Here is a 10,435-nt window from a genome sequence, read left to right as displayed (position 1 = left end):
CGTATAATAGAAGCACCGACGGAATCCTTTTGTTTATTGTTATTTATTCTTATTTTTTGATGTCCTGTACAATATTACATCTACCGGATAAAGAAATATAACTATTTCCCGCAATAAAAATACTTCGTTAGTACCCCACATTATCATTCCTTACTGTAAAATGAAATAAAAATATGGATGATATGCCATCAAAAACATTTAAAAGCCTGAGCTTCTCCGATGCTTTGCCGCGGGACTAGTATCATACAATGCAAGCACCGATGAAATCCTTTTATTTATTTCTCTTTATTCTTATTACATAATGTCTTGCATAACATAACACCTACAGGAAAAGGAAAGTAAACGACGTATTAACTCTTTCCCGCTACAATGACGAAAAAAAAAACACTTCGTTAGTACCCCAAATTATCATTCCTTACTGGAAAACGAAATGAAAATATGCATGATACGCCATCAAAAACATTTAAAGACCAAAGCCTCTCCGACGCCGTGCCGCGGGATTAGTATCATACAATACAAGCACCGACGGAATCCTTTTATTTATTGCTATTTATTGTTATTGCATTCTCTCCGCTCATTTCTCTCTCCTAATATTGTTTTATATAAATTTCGCTTAACGCCGTCTTGTTTTTAAATATTAAGCTAATTAGTGTGCTTTTAGCAGATGAGTTTTTCGGATGTTTTGAAGATTGGGATAGTTTTGTGCTTAAGTTGAGAAATGCAAGTGTATCCTTTGTGTTAATTATAAGTATTTGTATTCATTTTATTAAGTAGAAATGTAGGTATACATGATTTTACAAACATACATGATTTTTACAATAACAGGGTAGATGTCTCTTTTTAAGTATTCAGAGATACTTGTGATAAGAGACACCGCTCTTCCGCAGTAAAGTATCTTAACCAACAAAGGCGATACAGATTAACTTAAAAAACAGAAAATGGATACTACATGATGAGTTGAGTGGAAAATAGAAAAGAAAATTAATAAATTTACAGGGTAAAGATGCCAGGTTTCCAGTTCACTTAAGAGGGGAGTAGGGGGGGGGGGTGTATGTGTGTGAGTGTGCGCGTGTGCGTGTATGTGTGCGTGTGTGAGTGTGCATGTGCGTGTGTGTAGTATCTCTGAATACTTAAAAAGAGACATCTACCCTGTTATTGTAAATCATGTAATCATGTAAATGTAGGTACTTGTTTGTAGCTGAAATGTCAATTAAGGAGATAAAGAGTGAGTATGATGTACATGAGAGAGAATAGCTATATGTAAATATCTAGTTCCACAATGCACAGTCAACATCAGAGATAGTTGACCCTCCTGCAAACAAATTTCTATGTAGAGGGGGTCAGATATGTCTGTACTGTACTAAGAATCCTTGTTGAGTAGAGTTATCCGGGCTGTTACCTGGAGGCTAGTAAAAACTTTAGAAGTACTATTTTAATTGTTCTTTTATTGATCCCTGTGCATCTCAACCGCGTTGATTGCATATGCCAATAATATACATACATCAACTCGGAATATATGGAAGATTATCAATGAAAGATAAATATTTGATTTTTTTACAATGTTACGGTAACATGTACAATAAATAGAAATCGACAATAAAAACAATGGGCCCGGATATGAACAACTATTGATTGATATATAAATCAAATTCGAAAGTAATTAACATCATATCTATCATCAATTCATCACGCCACGTCCAAAGGTGTTGACCAGGCTAACCTATAATTGATTACTACTACTATTAAAAACCGTGTAGTACCTTGTCAAAACGATAATCTTAAGTAAATTACTTTAAAACCAGGCAATGACTAAGTATGACAAGGTTCCATAGTTCAATCAATGGACTTAACTTCGTGATAGCCTCCGGGTGAAAGGAACATCTGTTTGCACTGCAAACTTTCAAAAGTCGTATCACGTTTGTGGCAAAAGTAATTTTGAGTTTTATTGGAATAGGATAAGGTTTATTTTAATTTGAGCGATTGTTAACATAGTTGTTTGTGTAAGTTATTTTAGTATTATGTGGCGGGCAGTAATGATAGTGGTAGCTGTTATGAACGTTTTCTGACGTTACTGTCATGGTTAGAGAAGCACCTGTTGACACTGATATGAACTTAGTGGTGGATGTTGACCTTTGTGATTATAGGTTCAAGTTATTATATATTATGATAGTTCTCCAGAGTCAACTATTGCACATTATTTTAAAGGTTTTTTAATTTGCTCGTTTGGCATTATCAAGGATGACGCTAGGCCGGGCCTAGGCCGAGGCCATTTTATATGACAGCTGATCGGTGATCACGTGGTAATTTCCACAGAAAACGAAGCGCCGCCGGAAGATTCAGCCCGGCCCCGGCCCGGTCTAGCGTGAGTCATCATTTACGGTTTGTTTTTTTTGACAAATATCTGCAGTGAAAAAACTTTAAAATTAGATACACAATATAACTACTACCCGGTAGTTAATAAAACTATTTAATTGGTTACTTACATTACATACAACTTACATTTAACTTTTCACTTGTTTGACTTATAGTATCTATCACAATAGGGCCAAATAATGGCTGGTCCCATTTTACAGTATTTATAGTACATGCGTAAATAAATTATTAGCATACTGTATTTAACAATTATTTGCCTATGGCAAAGTTGCCTTAATGGGCAAAGTTACAGAAATATTATGCTAAGAAAAAAATATTTGAGCAAAATGTTCCTACCTAAGTGAGCAAAGTTTCTTCGGTGGGCAAAGTCACATAAACATTTACCGAATATAGTTCATGTAGGTATATTGCATTGGCTATGTCCATGATTATAACATCACGGTAGCTAGGACAATAAGTACTATTTATTTTATCAACAGATATTTTAAATTGTCATATTGTTACAAATATTATAAACAATAGAGGAGTAAATAGCCTGTTATTACAGATTTAATTACTCTTTTAAGATAGTTACAGACTATAAGCGTTAAATTGTATAGCAATTGTATTGTATGAGTCGACAATTAAGTTTTTTAAATGTTAAATTTATTCGAATATATTCGGTTATAATTCTATTTGCACGTGTGGTGTTAATTAGCATAATAATTCATGATATGATTAACTATATTAAGTTAATTTTATGATGTAACTCATGTATTTTTATTGCAACATGTTTCGGAGACCCTAGAGGTCTTTATTTTTAAGCACCAACAGTGCTAGGGCAGCGTTATAAATTCGATGACCTAACAATTAAATAGTTGTAAAAAGATTTAAATTAAAACATACCTGTTTATATAATTAAATTTTTCCCAAAAAAGACGTATGACGTTTTTAGGATTCCGTACCCAAAGGGTAAAACGGGACTCTATTACTAAGACTCCGCTGTCCGTCCGTCTGTCACCAGGCTGTATCTCATGAACCGTGATAGCTAGACAGTTGAAATTTTCACAGATGATGTATTTCTGTTGCCACTATAACAACACATACTAAAAGTACGGAACCCTCGGTGGGCAAGTCCGACTCGCACGTGTCCGGTTTTTTTTTCTAATGCTAAAAAAAGAAGTAGGTATTATAGTGACGCGCTACCGTTACTCATATTCTATATATTTTCCTAGATTTTGTTATAAAATTTAATACCTATGTGTAATCATCCCCATCCCATAGCAACAGCACACATAACTGGCCATTAGTAAACCTTATCTCTTCGGAATAAAGTTTACATACGTTGTCAATGGATCACCTCAGCATTTCCCAAACTATGGGTCACGACACATTGGTGGGTCGCGAGCGAAATTTGAGTGGGTCCTGAGGGCCTACCGCGAACCACGTTCGACGTGTTGCCTCCCTGTCACGCTTACGTACGAATTTACAAGTGCGACAGAGAAGCAACACATCGAACGTGGTTCGCAGTAGGCCCTCTGAAACATAAGGCGACATGCCGACCGATCGAGTTAAGTGTGAAGAATAGCTTTGCGATCCTAGCGAAATAACGGTACATTTCTATGAAATTCCATTTCGGGAGAAAACGGTTTCCACTAACTAAATCTTAACAAATCACTTTAATTTTGATGTCGATGGCTTCAGCATAATATATTATTCGCTTAAAAAAAATTGTAGAACAAATTTTGAAAAAGGAAAACCTTTAAACCAATTTTTCCATTATGTCAATAACATACTAAAAAATCATGGAGAATGGAAAATATTTAGAAGTGGAAAAACGTTTTCTCGTTTTGCATTGACGACCACGTGGTCTACTTCCCTTTTAACAGCCGGTACCTATTAATAATATTGCACGCTACCTATTCAAGACGGCCAAGTGGTGGGTCGTGAATTTGGCAGTTTTTGTTAGGTGGGCCCAGTAAGTTTTGGGAACCACTGGACTACCTACTACCTAGCTACCTATACAAGTAGACAGCCCAGATTGTCCCTCACCGGTGGATTTTAAAATGGAAACAGTGTAGACCGCCGTCAGTTGTCGTGAGTGATGGGTCCCAGGGCGCCTCGTCACTCGCGGACAGGTTTAAACTAAATTTTCATCATTTTTTTCTCTTACCTACTGTTTTGAAGATCATTTTGTGATGAAGGTTTTGTGGTAGCCACCAGATTTTTTAGGTTAGTACTTGCTGTCACCGTACCTAATTAAAAAAGACCGACATAATGAAGCTATTCTTCATTAATTTATTTTGTTCTTGTCATTTCGGTGAATCCATTGTTTTAAATCCTATTCGTTAATTTTGTGAAATCCTTAAATTAATAATAATTCAGTCTATATACGTCCCACTGCTGGGCACAGACCTCTCATGCGCTGGCCCAATGCAGGTTGGGGACTTCACATACACCTTTGAATTTCTTTGCGGATGTGTGCAGGTTTCCTCACGATGTTCTCCTTCACCGAAAAGCTAGTGGTGAATAACAAATGATATTCCGTTTATAAGTTCCGAAAAACTCACCTAAAAAATCCTTAAATTAAATATGTTAAAAAAATCATTGCCTTCAAAAACCACGGAGGAAACAGTCGAGTACTTTTGTATGGAAAAACTACCAATCCAGTTGCCTCTTAAGAATGTTTTTTTTTTTATACCACGACGGTGGCAAGCAAGTATACGGCCCGCCTGATGGTAAGCAGTCACCGCAGCCTATGGACGCCTGCAACTCCAGAGGTATTACATGCGCGTTGCCGACCCTTTAAAAATCTGTACACTCCTTTTTTTTGAGATTGATTTGTTTGAGATTGATTATTGATTGGTTACCGTGAGCATTTTTAGCATGTAACCAATTATTATAATAAAATAATAGTAGGTATTAAATTGGTACCTTAATTATGAAACATCCCACAATGGCACATCTGTCCTTTCCAGTTTTAATCTTACATAACTTACATAAATGGCATCTTTATTTACAGCTCAAAAAGCGGCCAAGTGCGAGTCGGTGTCGCCCATGAAGGGTTCCGTACCATGTATGACGTATTAAAAAAAACTACTTACTAGATCTCGTTCAAACCAATTTTCGGTGAAAGTTTGCATGGTACACATCATTCAGTTTTTTTAGGTTTATCATTCTCTTAATTTTAGAAGTTACGGGGGGGGGGGGGGGACACACATTTTACCACTTTGGAAGTGTCTCTCGCGCAAACTATTCAGTTTAGAAAAAAATGATATTAGAAACCTCAATATCATTTTTGATCCATAGATACTCCACACGTATGGGTTTGATGAAAAAAGATTTTTTGAGTTTCAGTTCTAAGTATGGGGAATTGGGGAACCCCCAAAATTTATTGTTTTTATTTTCTATTTTTGTGTAAAAATCTTAATGCGGTTCATAGAAGACATCTACTTACCAAGTTTGAACAGTATAGCTCTTATAGTTTCGGAAAAAAGTGGCTGTGACATAAACGGACAGACAGACGGACATGACGAATCTATAAGGGTTCCGTTTTTTGCCATTTGGCTACGGAACCCTAAAAATGACATTTTAACTTGAGGCAATTAGCCGAATGATAATAAATCTTTCGATGAAGTCGGTTAAAAATAACTTATGGTAATCGACGATAATTTTTCATTTTAAGGATCAATTATAAAAAGATTATTTAAATATTGAATATAGGTAGGTATGACTACTTAATCTTTTTAGGGTTCCGTAGCCAAATGGCATAAAACGGAACCCTTATAGTTTCGCCAAGTCCGTCTGTCTGTCTGTCTGTCTGTCTGTCCGAGGCTTTGCTCCGTGGTCGTTAGTGCTAGAACGCTGAAATTTGGCATGGATATATAAATCAATAAAGCCGACAAAGTCGTACAATAAAATCTAAAAATTTAATTTTTATTAGGGTACCTCCCCTACACGTAAAGTGGGGGTGTTTTTTTTTTTCGCTTCAACCCTAGAGTATGGGGTATCGTTGGAAAGGTTTTTCAAAACTAATAGGGGTTTTCAAGAAACATTTTTTGATAAAGTGAATATATTCGGAGATAATCGCTCCGAAAGAAAAAAAAATGTGTCCCCCCCCCTCTAACTTTTGAACCATAGGTCCACAAAATATGAAAAAAATCGTGGAAGTAGAGCTTAAGAAAGACATTAAATGAAAACTATAGCGGACATGATCAGTTTAGCTGTTTTTGAGTTATCGCAAAAAGTTTTCCCTTCATAGTAAAAAGACTTACTTCAATTAGGTACTGATTATGCAAATTTGCCTATTTGTTTAACTCGGGTGAAAGGTACCGTTTCATCCCTTGGTTAACAATTTACTATACTTTAAGCTCCAGTTTAGCTTATTGTGACGGAAGAGTAACTACGGAACCCTACACTGAACGTGGCCCGACATGCTCTTGGCCGGTTATTTTATGGAGGATAGGCAGGCGTTTGACCACGATCTCACCTGATGGTAAGTGATGATGCGGTCTACGGTGGAGCACGCTTACCTATGAGATACCTATTCACACTAGCCTTAAAGAGATCCAGATTGTACTCATGCGGAAACACAGATTCGGGCAGCGTATTACACTGCTTGGCAGTTCGCATAAGGAATGTTGAAGCGAAACACTTCATGCGTATTTGTGGAATACCTACCATGAAGCGACGCTGGAGTGCCGATTGTCTGGTAGTCCAATAGTGAAATGGGGACGGAGGAATGAGGTTGAGCAGTTCCTCGGCACACTCTCCGAAATGTATCGTTACGATGGCAACCTTGCGACGATGCTCCAGACTTTGAAGTCGAGCATTCGTCAGATCGTCGTCATTTGGCCCTCCTCTCGACTGACCCGAGCGCCTCAAGCTGTTATTTGGCTGAACCATCTCACAGATGTGAACGTATTTGCTAACTGTGCTTTCGACTCGATGTGCAGGCCGAAGTTGAGTTTCGAAGTCAGCGAGATGTTCATCATATTTTGATGGTTTCTTTGCACTTGCCAAGTTTTTAAAGTTTTTAGCATTATTTTGTGAACTTTAATTGTAAGGGCTTTCTTGAATACATACTCGTATTCGAGTAGTTTGCATGTCAGCTTAATCAAATCAGCGGTTTAAGCGGGGAGAGTTAACAGACAGACAGACATACATAGTAGGGATGACACATTGGTCAGACGACTTTGGGCAATCGACCTGTCTGTAGCGTCTGATGAGATGAATGAAAACAAGGATTAACATATAGGGACATTTGCCAAGTCAGCTCATATTCAAGTGCGCGTGTACCGCGATATGAGCTGACTAGGCAGTGCCCGCGGCTACAGTGCGGGCCCCCCCCCCGCTATATGTAATCCAGTCTCACCTTAACCATCGGTCATGTAACACCTGTCAATTTCCATGTACTTATAATATAATATAATCAGATTAGTAAATACAGTGTTTCCGTTAACCTCGCTACCCCACCTTCAGGAACTATCTAATAACCCTAAAGTGGTGACCCCGACTGAACGTTGGTAGCGTAGGTTGTTATTCGGACTTTTGTGGTTTAATGTTACGTGAAAATGACCGATGAAGAGAAGACTCCGGCGGCCTTGCAACTACAGGACATCGTGGTACCACGCTCTGCCGAGGTCATGGCGATCTCGGTGTCGAGCCGTATTCCAGACTTCTGGGTTGACCAGCCCAGAGTATGGTTTATACGCACGGAGGCCGTTTTAAACGCCACAGAAGATAAGCGACGACGCAAAGTTCGACATGGTGGTGTCCAAGCTGCCGAAGGAAGTCATACTTCGTCTTACGGACTTCCTAACGAACCCACCCTCCACCAACAAATACCAAGAGCTGAAAGCCAAGCTGTTGAAGATGCTAGAAGACTCAAAAAACAGGCAGGTGGAGAAGGTCCTAGGGGAAATGGATCTAGGAGAGCAAAAGCCGTCGCAGCTATTAGCTAAGATGCGCAACTTAGCTAAGGACAGCTTTCCAGACGCGACATTAAGGATAATGTGGCAGAATCATCTGCCCACGGCGGTGCGTGCAGTTTTAGTAGCGTCCAGAGAGACGGACCTTGACACGTTGGCCAGCATTGCCGATGACGTGTCGGAGGCAACAAGAAACCCTCACGTGGCAGCAGTGGCGGCACCACAGGGCCAGGGGCACAGCGCGCCAGCGAGAACCCCAGGAACTGCAGATACAGCGGTGATACTAGCGGAAATCGCCAAACTGAGTGTCCGTATGATGGATCTTGAGCGTTCGAGGCCAAGGACGCGGAACTTCGGACGCAGAGTTAGAGGAGCTCGATCCACATCCAGACACAGGAGTGGAACTCGCCCACGAAGTAGCAGCAACAGGGCAGGAAGAAACCCGGACTGGCTTTGCTTCTACCACTTCCGGTTTGGACAGGCCGCCGCGAAGTGCATCCAGCCTTGCGCATGGGACAAGAAGCAGGGAAACGAGTAACGATGGCACAGAGTTCGGCGGAGACCTGTGCTATCCACACCAGCCGTCGTTTGTGTATAACAGACTTAAATACCGGACTACGTTTTTTAGTTGATACAGGTGCGGATATTTCCCTAATACCGGCGGACAGGAGACTACGCACGGGTGAGTGCACTAATTTAAAACTTTTCGCAGCAAACGGTACGCAAATAAAAACATACGGTGTTAAAGTGTTGTTTTTAGATTTTAAGTTACGAAGGCCATTTCGATGGGAATTTGTGATGGCCGATGTCAAACAACCAATACTTGGGGCCGATTTTTTGAGTTATCATAGGCTTGTAGTTAACCTGAGCGAACAGAAATTACACGACCTTGTAACAGAGTTTAACGTTTCTGCACCGGTCGTCAATAGCAGCCAACCGTCCATTAGTACGGTTGATGGTAATCATCCATTCCACAGTTTATTGTTACAATTCCCTAGCATCACGAAGCCGCCGACGTACAGGGAACCCCCTGCGCACGATGTTGTGCATCACATTGAGACAACCGGGCCACCTACGTTTGCGAGGGCAAGGCCATTACCACCGGACAGACATAAAAGGGTCAAGGAGGAATTTCGCCGAATGCAAGAGCTAGGCATTTGTAGGCCAAGCAAGAGCCAATGGGCTAGCCCGTTAACAGTGGTAACGAAAAAGAACGGCGAAATTCGTCCTTGTGGGGATTATCGTGCCTTAAACGCGCAAACGAAACCCGATAGATACCCGATACCTAGACTACACGATTTCACCTTCATATTGGCAGGTAAAAAAATATTTTCAAAACTAGATATAAACAGGGCTTATCATTGTATACCGGTAGCCAAGGAAGATATCGAGAAAACAGCAATTATCACAACATTCGGGTTATGGGAATTCCCTGTCATGTCGTTCGGACTTCGCTGTGCCGCACAAACCTTCCAGCGGTTTATGAATACTTCAGTACTGGAAGGCCTAGATTTCCTATTCAATTATCTAGATGATGTTCTTATCGCAAGCGACAACGAGGCGCAACATGGGGACCATCTTAGACTGGTTTTTGAACGTTTTGCTAAATTCGGAATTACAATTAATTTAGCGAAGTGCAGTTTCGGACAAACGCAGTTAGAATTCCTGGGTCACCAGGTGGACGCATCGGGCATTAAACCGTTAGAGGAAAAGGTTCAGGCTGTAGCACAGTACCCGAAACCGGAGACAGTGGAGCAGTTGCGACGATTTCTAGGCATGCTCAACTTTTATCGGTCTCATATTCCCAAGGCAGCGGCCATACAATCAAAACTTGATCAATATTTAGTAAACACGAAAAAACGCGATAAAACGGCGATAGTTTGGACAAAAGAGACTGAGGAAGCGTTCGAACAGTGTAAAGAGGGCCTTAAAAAAAGCCGTTACACTGTCGCATCCTCAGCCCGACGCGGTTCTAGCCTTAATGTCCGACGCGTCATCTAACTGCGCGGGTTCCGCATTACATCAATTGGTCAATGGAAAATGGGAACCATTAGGGTTCTTTTCAAAAAAACTAACGAAGGCCCAGAAAAGTTATTCCGCATATGACTTAGAACTGTTAGGTATTTATTTATCAATGAAACATTTTCGCAAGT

This window comes from Cydia pomonella, chromosome 9 (genome assembly GCF_033807575.1).
Source record: "Cydia pomonella isolate Wapato2018A chromosome 9, ilCydPomo1, whole genome shotgun sequence".
Taxonomy (NCBI): domain Eukaryota; kingdom Metazoa; phylum Arthropoda; class Insecta; order Lepidoptera; family Tortricidae; genus Cydia; species Cydia pomonella.
The sequence above is the reverse complement of the archived record's forward strand: the minus strand, read 5'-3'. Positions refer to the sequence as shown.